Source organism: Antechinus flavipes, chromosome 3 (assembly GCF_016432865.1).
Source record: "Antechinus flavipes isolate AdamAnt ecotype Samford, QLD, Australia chromosome 3, AdamAnt_v2, whole genome shotgun sequence".
NCBI lineage: Eukaryota > Metazoa > Chordata > Mammalia > Dasyuromorphia > Dasyuridae > Antechinus > Antechinus flavipes.
This window is the reverse complement of record NC_067400.1, coordinates 327,159,553-327,172,655: the sequence shown is the minus strand read 5'-3', so window position 1 is coordinate 327,172,655 and position 13,103 is coordinate 327,159,553. Positions and strand designations below refer to the sequence as shown.

General features: G+C 34.9%; 1 pseudogene; it reads left to right on the top strand.

Moving 5' to 3' along the window:
* Window positions 1-377: 377 nt before the first annotated feature.
* Window positions 378-2,081, top strand: LOC127557206 (cytochrome c-like; annotated as a pseudogene).
* Window positions 2,082-13,103: the final 11,022 nt, after the last annotated feature.

Genomic DNA, 13,103 nt, shown 5'->3' with positions numbered 1-13,103 from the left:
GGGCATAATTACAGATTGATGCAAAAATTTTTAATAAAATACAGTGGTACCTTGGTACACATCTGCTTTGAAACTCATTGAATTTGATATTTGATGCATTTAGAGGAGAAAAAAATGTTTCACCAATTAATGCTTGCTCAGCACTCGTTGCACTTTGTTGTCTTGGTTGAGCAGTAGGGATGTGAACTTGGCCAATTGTATTACCTAGTCCCTGTGATTGTACTCAGCTCCTTCCCAGCAAAAGGACTGTCAGGTTGAAATTCATGATGTTCAGGATGTGTGCATCATGAATAGGTATAAGGCAGTTTCTGTGGTTGCAGTGTCTAATCTTTTGGCTCCCCAAATAGTAGTATTGGAAGAGACATAGAGCAACTAGCATGCTCAGCAGTAGGAGAAGCAGCATATGCAAGAGTATCAGTGGCTTGAGCAGCAGTAGGTGGGAAGGAGCCCAAGTGAAGGCAGCTGTGCTGGTTGGTGACAGCAACAGAGGACCCAAGACCCCTGGTAACCCCTTTCCCAGGTGAAAGACAGAGTCATGGGCAGCAGAAAACATGGAACCATAGCTTCTGTCTCCACATCCAAACCCCCTTATCCCCACCAAGGAAGCTTGGGGATGGGCTAGAGTATAAAGGTCCTTGTTCCTCTCCAAATGTGGGTTGGGTCAAGGAGAGAACCAGGTTGAGCTGGACATGGTTGGCTTATTTCTCCTCATCTGGAAACTTTACTTGCTTGTTTGGATGAGGAGAGAAAGTTAGGCTGAGAAATGGAGATGTACTTCTTATGGGAAAAATTAATTTGGTATTCCTTTTGCTCATTACTCGTGGTGCCTTCTGGAATGATAAGTACCACTGTACTAGTAAGGTGATTACATTAATATATCACAAGCATTATATACTAGACCAGGTAGGATTTATACCCATAATGCAAGATTGGTTCAATATCAAGAAAACCATTAAAATAATTGACCATATTAATAAAAAAATTCACAGAAATCATATAATTATGTTAGTAGATGTTGTAAAAGCTTTTGACAAAATACAGCATACATTCCTATTAAAAACTCTGGAGACCACAGGAATAAAGGACTATCCCTTAAAATGATAAGCAATATCAATCTAACATTATCAGCAAGCACTGTCTGTAATGGGAATAAGCTAGAAACTTTCCTTAAAAGATCACTCCAAAATGAGTAAAGCAAGGATGTCTATTAATACCACTATTATTCAATATAATACTAGAAATGTTAGTTACAGCAATAAGAGAAGAAAAAGAAATAGAAGGAATTAGAATAGACAATGAAGAAACAAAATTATCACTCTTTGTAGCTGTTATGATGGTATACTTAGAGAACTCTAGAACATCAACTTAAAAAATTACTTGAAATAATAAATAACTTTAGCAAAGTTGTGGGACATAGGATAAGTCCACATAAATTATCAGCATTTCTTTACATAACCAACAAAGCCCAGCAGCAAGAGATAAAAAGAGAAAATCCATTTAAGATAACTAAATAATGTAAAATATTGCCATGACAAATCCAGACCCTATATGAACACAATTACAAAACTTTTCACATAAATAAAGTCAGATCTAAATAATTAGAAAAATATCAATTACTGCCAGGGCAGGAGTTGTGGGTTTGGTTGTACTGATGCAAGTTACATAGCAGCTGGATATGGCTTGTCCTTGGGCAGAAAAAGCGCCAATCTGAGCAGCAGCAGCAGAAAATCAGCGAGTTTGTAGGTTGTAGCTGGAGCCAATTTCCCCATAGGAGATATGGAGGAGGGCAAGAAAATCTTTGTGGAGAAGTGTGCCCAATGCCACATGGTAGAGAAGGGGGGCATACACAAGACTGGAACCAGCTGCAAGAGCTCTTTGGCCATAAAACCAACTAGTTCCCAGGATTCTCTTACACAGATGCCAACAAGAACAAAGACATCTCCTGGGGAGAGGACACTTTGATGAAATACTTGGAAAACCCAAAGAAATACATCCCTGGAACAAAAATGATCTTTGGGGTCATTAAAAAGGCAGCAGAAAGGGCAGACTTGATAATATATCTTAAAGTCAATAATGAGTAATAGTTGTTTGCTGTCTTATTTATTATAAAAAAGAGATGGCTTTCATGATTTTTCTTTTTTTTTACACATAATAATTCTATTTAAATTGGTTTCATCAACCAGAGAATTTTGATCATGAATGGCTGTTTAAAAATGTTGTTTAGTCCTAATAAAGGAATAGTCATAATTACAGCCTCAACCAAGCTATTACTTTTCTGTTCTTTTAAGAAGACTTGATTAAACAACTTTCTTTATCAAGGACAATATGCTTCACCTCTGTCTTTAAAAGTTTTGACTGAATCTGGCATCTTTTTATTAAACAACAGAGAAAACCTATTTAATAGCTTCATATGACTTTTACTTGTAGTTTACTTGGGGTGGGGCCTCGCTTTATCCTTTGGGAAAAGTTGTGCTCCTGTCCAAAGGCAATGCCAATTAACTCAGAAAAAAACCCAAGCATTTCCAACTTAAATTGCTTTACTTACTATACATAAACAGCTTAATTACAATGATTTAATTAAATGCTGCCTTTAAATTGTTGAAAGGAATTTCAGTGTTTTCTTATCTAACAATCCCTATTAAAGAATATCTCATCTCAGTCTGAGTGATTCTTGAATTGGGATTGAAGAAACACAGATCAGTTAAACTAGAAATAGGACCTTCTATTTTAAGGTCATTTGTACCTTAGGATTCACTTTTAAGATCTTTTGAATTTAAAGTATTCAGACATGTTTTATAGTATGTGAACAGCAGTGTTTACTCATTGGAGGGTTCAGCTTTGAAGATATACCACTAGTGTATTTGGTAAATGATATGATCATAAGACTTAATTCAGCAATTAAATACTTGTGAATACAAAAAAAAGGAAAGAAAAATATTAATTACTCATGGGTAAGCTGAGCCAATATAATAAAAATAATATTTCTGCCTAAAATAATTTGCTTACTCACTACTATACCAATCAAGCTACCACCACCACTACCACCAACAATAATTTCAAGGGATTTAATGAAAAAAAAATTATAAAGAAAGGTGACCTAATAATAGTAGATTTCAAACTTTATTATAAAGCAGTAATCATCAAAACTATCTGGTACTAGTAAGAAATGATTAAGAGTGGTGGATCAGTGGAATAAACTTGGCATTCGAGACATAGTAGTCAAAGAAAAAAGTAACCTAGTGTTTGATAAATCCAAAGACTCCAGCTTTTGGGTTAAGAACTTACCATATGACAAAAACTCCTGGGAAAACTGAAAAACCACAGAACACAAATTAGATATAGACCAACATCTCATACCATATGCCAAGATAAGTTCAAAATATGATTTAGACATAAGGTGTGACATAATAAGCAAATTAGAAAAACAAGAAATAGTCTAATTGTTAGACTTATGGGAAGGGGAAAAAATTCATGACCAAACAAGAGACAGAGAACATTACAAAATGCAAAATAGATAATTTTGTTTATATTAAATGAAAAAGCTTTTGTACAAACAAAACCAATATAATAAAGATTAGAAGGAAAGCACAAAGTTCAGAAACAATCTTTTCAGCAATCCTTTCAGCAATTAGGCCTTCAATAAAGGCCTACTTTTTCAAATATATAGAGAACTGAGTCAAATTCTTAAGGATATAAGCCATTCTCAATTGATAAATGATCAAAGGATATGAACAGGCAGTTTTCAGATGAAGAAATCAAAGCTATCTACAAACATATGAAAAAGTGCTCTGAATCACTTTTGATTAAAGAAATGCAAAGTAAAATAACTTTGACACTGTTATATCAATCAGATTGCCCAATATGACAAAAAAAAGAGAAAGTGATTAATGTAGGACAAAATATGAGGAAATTGGGACATTAATGCACTGTTTGTGGGGTTGTAAATTTATCTAACTATTCTGGAAAGCAACTTGGAAATATGTTCAAAGGACAATCAAAATGTGCTTGTCCTTTCAATACCATTTTACAATACTTTTTATAATACCATTTGTAAATCTATATCACAAAAAGATTTTAAAAGGAGGAAAGGACCTACATGTGCAGAAATATTTGTAGCCTCCTTTTTTGTGGTGGCAAAATACTGGAAACTGAGGAGATGCTAATCAATTGTGGAATGGTTAAACAAGCAGTTGCATATGAATGTAATAGAATACTATTTTGTAATAATAAACGAGTAGGCAGATTTCAGAAAAACCTAGAAAAACTTATGTGAACTGATACAAAGTGAAATGAGCAGAACCAGGAAAAGCCTTAGTTCCTATGAACTTAACTCTCTGACCTTTTCTATATCACCCTTCACCCTGCTCCACCTCCATATTCACTGCTTATTCTTCCCCTTCACTTTGCTTTCCAGCTGCTCTTTATGCTTTATCTTCTCCCTGTTTGAACTTAAGCTCCTTGAGAGTAAGAAATATACTGTTGTTGTTGTTGTTGTTGTTGTTGTTTTATTTCCAGTGCCTGACACATAATAAGCACTTAAAAATCATTTATCAAATTATTTATCTACATAGTCACTTTAGGGAATACAAAGATGCATAAACTCCAGGTTCTGCCTTTAAGAAATTAATAATAGAGTTTAATAAATGTATTATGAGAAATAACCTAGGAAATAGAATACTCAACCCAATTGGAGCCAAGAATATTATTTTCAAGTGCTATCTCTGTTGGTTAATAATTGCTGTCCTTCATACTCAGAGAATACCAAAATGATATCACTATTTGGAAGGTCAACATACAGTGTATCTGGCTGTTACTAATCAGATTAATAGGAGCTCTGAAGGTTGGGATGGTGCTATCTGTCTTTTTTCTCCTCAATAGTATTTTATTTTTCCAAACACATATAAAGATAGTTTACAAAATTCATTTTTGTAAGATTTTGTGTTCCAAATTTCTCACTCTCCGCCTTATTTCCCCTCTCTCCAAGAGAGCAAGCAATCTGACATAGATTAAACATGCATAATACTTTTTAAACATATTTCCCTATTTGTCATGTTATGCAAGAAAAATCATATCGAAAGGAAAAATGTCATGAGAAACAAAAAGCAAACAAAAAGAAACAGAAAAAGGTGAAAATACTCTATTTCAATCAGCATTCAGTCTTCACAGTTCTCTCTCTGTATGTAGATGGCATTTTCCATCCCAAATCTATTGAAATTGTCTTGAATTACTGCATTGCTGAGAAGAACCAAGTTCATCACAATTGATCATCACACAATCTTGCTTTTACTGTGTACAATGTGGATCACTTTATTTAGCATCAGTTCATGTAAGCCTTTTCAGGCTTTTCTGAAATCAGCCTGCTCATCATTTCTTACAGAACAATAATATTCTATTACATTTATGTACCATAACCTATTTATCCATTCTTCAATTAATGGACATCCACTTGCTGCTACAAAAAAAGAGCTGCTACAATTCCCCCCCCCCCATTTTTAATGATCTCTTTGGGATACAAATCCAGTACTACTACTGCTGGATCAAAGGGTATGCACAGTCTGATGGCCCTTTGGGCAGGGAGCTATCTATAATAAATGATACTTTGGATCTCTGAGTCTTGATTTCCTCTTTTGTAAAATAAAAATATATACCTCTGATTCCTATCTCATAAGGTTGTTGTAGGACTCAAATGAGATGTTGTATGTATGCACTGCAAACTATTAAAGCCCCACTGAAATGTCATTTTATGTTATTCCAAATAAAATTGACAATGCAATGAAGGACATGATAAATATCCCAAAAGTTATTAATGCCTGCTATGAAAGTACAGAGAGGGGAAAGATCACTTTAGATTAAACTGGTTTGGGAAAACTTATAAAAGAGCTGGAAGATTTTTAGTTTTTTCTTTTGCACTGGTCAGTCAATAAACATTGATCAAGCATGTACTATGTGTCAGATATTGTGCTAAGCACTAGGGTTACAAATAAAGACAAAAGATAGTCTTTGCTCTCCAGGAATGCACAGTCTAATTGGAGAGACAATATGCAAACAACCATATACAATCAAAATTGGAGATTATTTGATAAATTGGAAATTAACTGAGAGAAGTTCCAAGTATTAAGGAGGACTGGGGGGTAGAATGTGGAATTTTAGCTATAACTTAAATAGAGCCAGGGAAACCATTAAGTTCAAATGAATCAGGGGAGCATTATAGGCAGGAGAGACAGTTAATCCAGATGCTTGGAACTAAAAGATGGAATATCTTCTTTGGGGGAACAGCAAGAAAAGCAGTGTCACATGAATAATATCTAAGAAATAGGGTAGGATATTTAAGGTGTAAGAGACCAGGAAAGGTGTGTGTTTGGGCCTTGAGTCAGGGACCTTATATTTAATTCTGGAGAGAATAGGGAGGCATTGAAGGAGGGAGGGATAATATGATAAAAGAAGAGAATTAAGAAGTTTAATCTGACAAAGATGTACATGATGGAAGAGGAGGAGAATATAGACAGGAAACCTAGGTAGTAGGCCATTGTAATGCTTCAGGGATGTGGTAATGAATGGTGATGGCAATAAAAATGGAAAGACAAGAAGGAAAAATTGACAGAATGTGGTGACTGATTGGATATGAGTAGAAAAGGGAGTGAGGGAAAAGGAGAAGTCATATATATCTGTTTTATGCCTAGGGCTCTCAAACATGCCTGTAAGGGGATGATGAAGGTCAGGGAGAAGGAGATGAATATTTCAGACCGGTATTATTAGAAATGCAGGTACAGTTGTATCTGTATGTCCTTGTAGTCCTAGGCTCTCCTGTCCCAGGCCAGGCAAGGTATCATGCACAGCTACAACATACAAGGTGCTCTAAGAAAAAGGAAATGCTTATATAGTAAACTGCTCCCTTTTTTATTTTAAAAATTTTACTCATTCTCCTCTTTATTAGAACATCTGAGAATAAGAAAGCACATACACACCATCCCACAAGGTAAAAGTGGCAACCCCAAAACAAATGCTTACATTTGAAAATTTTCCTAGGAAATCTATAATTCAGCTATGCCCTTTCTAAAATCTGAGGATTTATTTAGTTCTGATAGTGCTATAAATAAAAATGTTGTGGCCTGATATTCCACCTGCATCAATCACAGATTCTTCTTCCTTAAATAGTAGAATAAGATGTAACACTATAAATGAATAATAAACAAATGATGTAGCTCATCTATAACCAGGAATTTAACCTAGACATGACACTAAAGCTAGGTAATTTTAAGGCTGGAAGAATGGATAATAGTAATGTTATCCTAGGAAATATACCAGGAAGTAATAGAAATAGAAATAGGAAAGGTAGCAAGAGGTACTGTTTTTATTTGCTTTTGTGGGAAGTAATGATTTTTTGGTATGCATATTGAGTTTTAATTTAACAAAAAGGCATCTAACTATCCAGTAGGCTGAGATAAGGAAGTGGAACTCATTAAAAGTTGGGGATGAGCTTATCCACAAAAATGAGGCTGGGAGCTACATTAATGACTGAAATCAATGAGGAAAAGAATACAAAAAGAGAGGGCTAGCATCTGAACTTTGGGGAAGACTCATGGTGAGGAGAGAGGAAGATCCAGAAGTTGCCAGTGAAATAGAAAAAGAATCAGGACATTATAGAATGTGCCATAGAGGACAAAGAAGGTACAGTTTTCAAGAGTCAAAATTATCCAAATTGCTCAAGGAAGATGATAAATACAACAAGAGTTATTGATTCAATCTCTGATACTTTTGGAGAATTTAATTTTCATAAGGTTGTGAGGATGTGAGTCAAATTTCAGAAGGCTTATATGTTAAAGGGTGGTAAGGAAATGGTGGTAGTAGTTATCAACCACATATTCCAGAACCCTAATGGTGAAAGTAGAAGAGAAATTGCACAATAATATTATGGGGCAGCATGGTCATATGATGATATTTTTCAGAATTTGGGAATAGTTTTTGGGGAAGTCAGAAGAAAGGAAGAGATTGAAGATTCTGGAGGAAATCAATAAATGAATAGATGGATGAAGAGATCAATGGATGAATGAAAAAGTTATTTAGCACTTGCTATGCACCAAATGCTATGCTAAGTGCTGAGGATACAAATAGAAAAGCAATAAAGTCTCTATCTGCAACAAAGAGTTAACATTTTGTCACACAGAGGAAGATTCAGGTTCAAAATCTGTGGAAAATTCAGGGATCCTAAAGGTGCACTTGAAGGTCACAAGTAAGGCCAAGTAGACCTTCATTTTACTAAATAAGTATAGTTGAAGATTTTCATGCTAATTCATTCATTATGATTTGATTTATTGTTTTATTGATTGCCTAGATTTAAGAAAGTGACAGGGAAAATAATAATGTAGATTAAATTTACAAGTGTGTGCCTTTATTATTTTTTGGGGAAAGGGATGGATGTTAAACATTTATAAGCATGCCACTGGGCTACTCCCAGTGCCATAGATAAAGTTGCAGTGGACCTGGGGATAGTATTAGAATGTCTGCTTGTGGTCTCTCTTACACTGATAGAGTGGGAGGTGGGTCACAATCCATCCAGGAGGGATAAAATGGGAAGGGGACATTGGAGGAGGTTTAGGGGAGTATCAGCATCATTGGGCTCTCTGATATCTGGCAGTAACTGGTTGGTAGCCAGGCTGAAATGAGGGAGGGGTTTCTTCAGCATACTGATAATAAAAAGATATGATTCTAGTGCATGCAGAAGGAGATTGGATTGAGAACCCAGTTGGAGAGGTTAATTTGGGACTGCTCAGTCTCTGAGACAGGAGAGAAGGATTAAAGAATGGCAGTAGAAACAGAAATATTGAGGACGGAAGATAAGGAGCTCCTGCTGGATGACCTTGATTTTTCTCAGTAAAGAAGGAGGGGAGGTCATGTTCTTGCCTACAGCTTCAAAGGCCTTTCAAACCATACATGCTTTAAAATATCAGAGCAAATAGCACGTACAGATTCAAACCTTCCTGTTCTGGTGTGCAGTTATAACAAGCAGGACTGAAACTAGGAAGGTTTGATGCTAAGAAAGAGAGAAAAATCACATGTTCCTTTTACTAAGATGATTTGCCATTTAGCTTTTTATTTGGGAGTCTTTGTGAATTTAAATAAGGTTTTTGATTTGATTAATCTTGGTGCCACATTTTATAACCATTCGTACATATTTTCAGCATAATTCCCCTTTTCTCCAAGAGATCAGTACCTGATTTATGTCATCTCTCCATCTTCATAATAGTCAATGTCCCCTCAGACATTCTGACCTCTTAGTTCATCTCCCTTCTGAAGTCCCATGACTTGTACCTTAATTCCACCTCACCTACCCATAGGCATGGTCATACTTTAAATCTTACATTTTCCTATAATTTGTGCAACCTCTTTTTTTATAAATCTATATCAGTTGACCTGAACAGCATATAAAGATATCAGTCTAAACAAAGTAGACAGGAGAATATGGGAAATTAGAATGGACAATCCAGGGGTCAAAACCATAGAGGAGTCAGAAAAAAATTATAAAATACTTGGTATCAGTAGGACAAGATGTAAGATGTAAGATGATGGTGTGAAGTCCAAGGTCTCTTTCTGGCATTCATTAGGAAATGATAACTACATCCATCTCAAAAGGCTAAAGGAACTAATTTAAATAAAATCCCAAACAGGAAACATTTAGTCAATTCTATCCTTCTTCAAGGACTAGAGCAAGATGGAAGCATCTTTAACCTTTCTCCAATTACCTAGTGTTTAAGTCTGGTTCTGGATTTTAAGGAGTAGAAAGACTGATATATTTAATAATAGGACTTATTAAAAGTATATAGATCATCAGTGGAACATACACCATATACAAAATGAGCTTATACTTTACTGGCCCCTTTGTATCCTAGTGTAACTAAAATTCTGGAAAATAAAGCTATACACATAACTGCACCTCCCAAAATTGCCTCTCTCAAAATTGTAAATAGAACCAGACTATCCCATGTTGAAAAAGGTCTAGGTTTTTATTATCCTGAAAATGCTGAAGTTAGTACAGATGCACTTATCTGCACTTGGAATTATGCTAAGGAAGTGATTAAAACATCCACACTCACTGAATCTGAACTTCTATATTTAGGTATGTACCTGAAAGATACAAAGAAAGGTCCCCAACAAACTAAAACCATTTATAGAACTTTGTGTAGTATCAAAGAGAAGAAGGATTAGACTCATGACTTCATAGGAACAGGGAATTCCTGTGTGATAAATTCTTTCTACCAATGTAGGTCAGCAGCTTCAAGTTTTAGAATCATGTCTATAGGACTGAGAAATGGAGTGGACTTTATTAAGGACACTCAGGCAGGATGTGTAACGGAAAGATTTGAAGCCAGGTCCCTCTCTGCCATAGTGTCTCTTTGCAGGAAAAAAACTAGAAGCATAATAGATGTCTATTAACTGAGAAATGGCTCAAAAAATTATTATCATTGACTGTGATGGAATATTATTGTGCCATTAGAAACAATGAATATAAAAAAAATACAGAAAAGCACGAGAAAATGTACATGAACTGATGCGAAGTGAAATAAATAGAATCAGAAAAAATGTAGTAATTCAAGATAAAATGATAACCTCAAATAACTTTAGAGGCAAAAATCATGAGATCATGGAAGGATGAATGAGTTGAAATTCTCTGGTGTCAGAGGTACATTGGAAGCACTAGTCATTCCAGCTGTTTCTGCCTTTTATTTCCCCTTTTTTTTCTCTAAGGAAAAAGACTTGTCTGACCAGGTTATATGACCTAAAGTTAAAAAAAAATTAATATCATACAGCTGACATGTGACTATTCTTTGTTCCTTGTAAATATTTTCTTCAGGTGGCAGCTAGGTGATATAGTGGATGGAGCCCTGGGCTAGAAGCCAGAAATCTAGCCTCAGATACTTACTACCTGTGTGACTCTGGAAAAGTCATCGAATCTCTGTCTACCTTAATTTCTTCATCCATATAATGGAGATAAAAATAACTCCCAGGGTTATTGTGAGGATAAGAAAAATGTTTACAAAATGTTTTGTAAACCTTAAGATGTTATAAAATGGAGAGTAATTATTATATTCATATTGCCCTTATTAGGAGTACAGCACTATAATGATCTCATTTTGTCCCCACAGCTATTGATAATAATAATTATTATTATAATTCCTCCAACTTAGAAAAGAAGATTCTTGAGGATGGTAATAAGTTTCCTCTACCTCTCTGTCTCTGTTCTCCTTTCTGTCCCTATCTTTCTCAGTCTTTGTATTTCTGTTTGTTTGTGTATCTGCCTGTCTCTTTTGGTGAGCAGAACTAATTCTATATGAGTAACAAAGTATGAAGAATGAATATAATATATCCAAACAGAATTTCATATTGTAATTAAACTTTTAACACATCTTAATTTATATGGGGTAAGAATATACATACGTTATTACTGGTTACAATGTAAATAGATATAAATGGTAAGCATTTAGTGCAAATTATTACAGTTACTATTGTTTTAATACACCAAATCACACTTTTGTTGGACCATCTGTAGTGGAAAGAACACTAGTACTCTTTTTAAGGCTTCTCTGAAAACTCCTTGACCCATAACTCCTGTAACCAGGCATTTTCATCTCTGGAAGAGTGGTATTTTATAGGCCAGCTATTTTAGAACTTCCTAAATTACATGTTCATTCATTCTCAGGTACTGGGAGTAAAGAGAGGTACAGGTTCCCACTGTATCTGCTTCATTCTTGGCTTAGGGCTAACAGGCTCACCACCCTTCATTGAGGAAAGATCTTATTGGAAAACATGAGTCTCAATCTTTAGAGACTGAGCTGCTGGGGAGAAGCAGAAGGAGATTTGTAGCTGCCTCTTTTCTCTACTTGGGAAAAGGGGTTAGAGGAAAGGCACCTGGAGTGAGGACAAGAAAATAGAAATGGTGAGAGTGAAATTTCTCTTTTATGTACTTCTCAAGGTTTCTCTTATACGGTGGGGAAAATATAGTGATATAATTTCAGATAAGCCCTTTCTATCCCAAAATATTCCTCAAGCTCAAAAATACATTACCTTAAAAATCCAAGATTTTTTCAATTAGCAATTTGTTTCTGCTAATTAGAAATTCAAGACAACATCTCAGGAAGGGTTAAGGAATGAACCTGTAAGTCAACAATTAGACCTTTGAGTAAATTATTTTTAATCAAGTCTACTTTTTTAAAATTAATATTTCATTTCCCCAAAATTACATATAAAAACAATTTTAACATTCTTTCTTCAAATTTCATGTTTCAAATTCTCTGTCTCTCCTCTCCCACCTTCATTAAGAAGTCAAATTAACATTGCTTCTATGAGTATAGTCATGCAAAACATATTTCCATGTAAGCCATGCTTTGAAAAAAAACACAAACAAAAAAAACACACAAGAAAAGTAAAGAAAAAGTATCTTTGATTTGCCTTCAGGATCCACCAGTTTTTTCTTTGGAGATCAAATCTACATTCTTAATATAAAAACCATGAGCTCTCTTTTCACTGACAGAAATCATTTCACTGTGACTTCCCAACTTTGTCCTGCACCTCAAGATACACAGTTAGAAATCAACCAATAAGAAGAGAATCCTATTCCAATGGATTTTAGATTTCAGATTAGCTCAGACTCTGAGCTAAATTAGGAATGCAAAGAAAAAGCAAAATAGTTCCTGTCCCCAAGGAGCATATATCCTATTGGGAGAAACAACTTATATAAATCAGAACATATGGAATAAATTCAGAATAGTAGTAATGAGGTTACTAGTAGTTAGCAGGAGTGGCTCAAGGAGTTGACTTCTTAAAACAAAATTGGGAATAGAAGTTAGGAGATTGTATTGAGAACATGGGATTTTAATTAGAGGAACAAACAAATGAGGAGGAAAAATTTTCACTTTAGGACACTGAAAGAAGTTGGGGCAGGAAGAAAGTGTATATGTGTTTAAGTATGAATTGTAATGCATATAATATGACAATAGTATGAAGTCATTGATGGGGTAGAGAATGAAGAAATGCTCAGGAAGATTGGAAAGTCATCAGCAAGTCAGGTTGAAGAGGAAAGCAGAGAAAGCCTTAGAAAAATTTTGAAA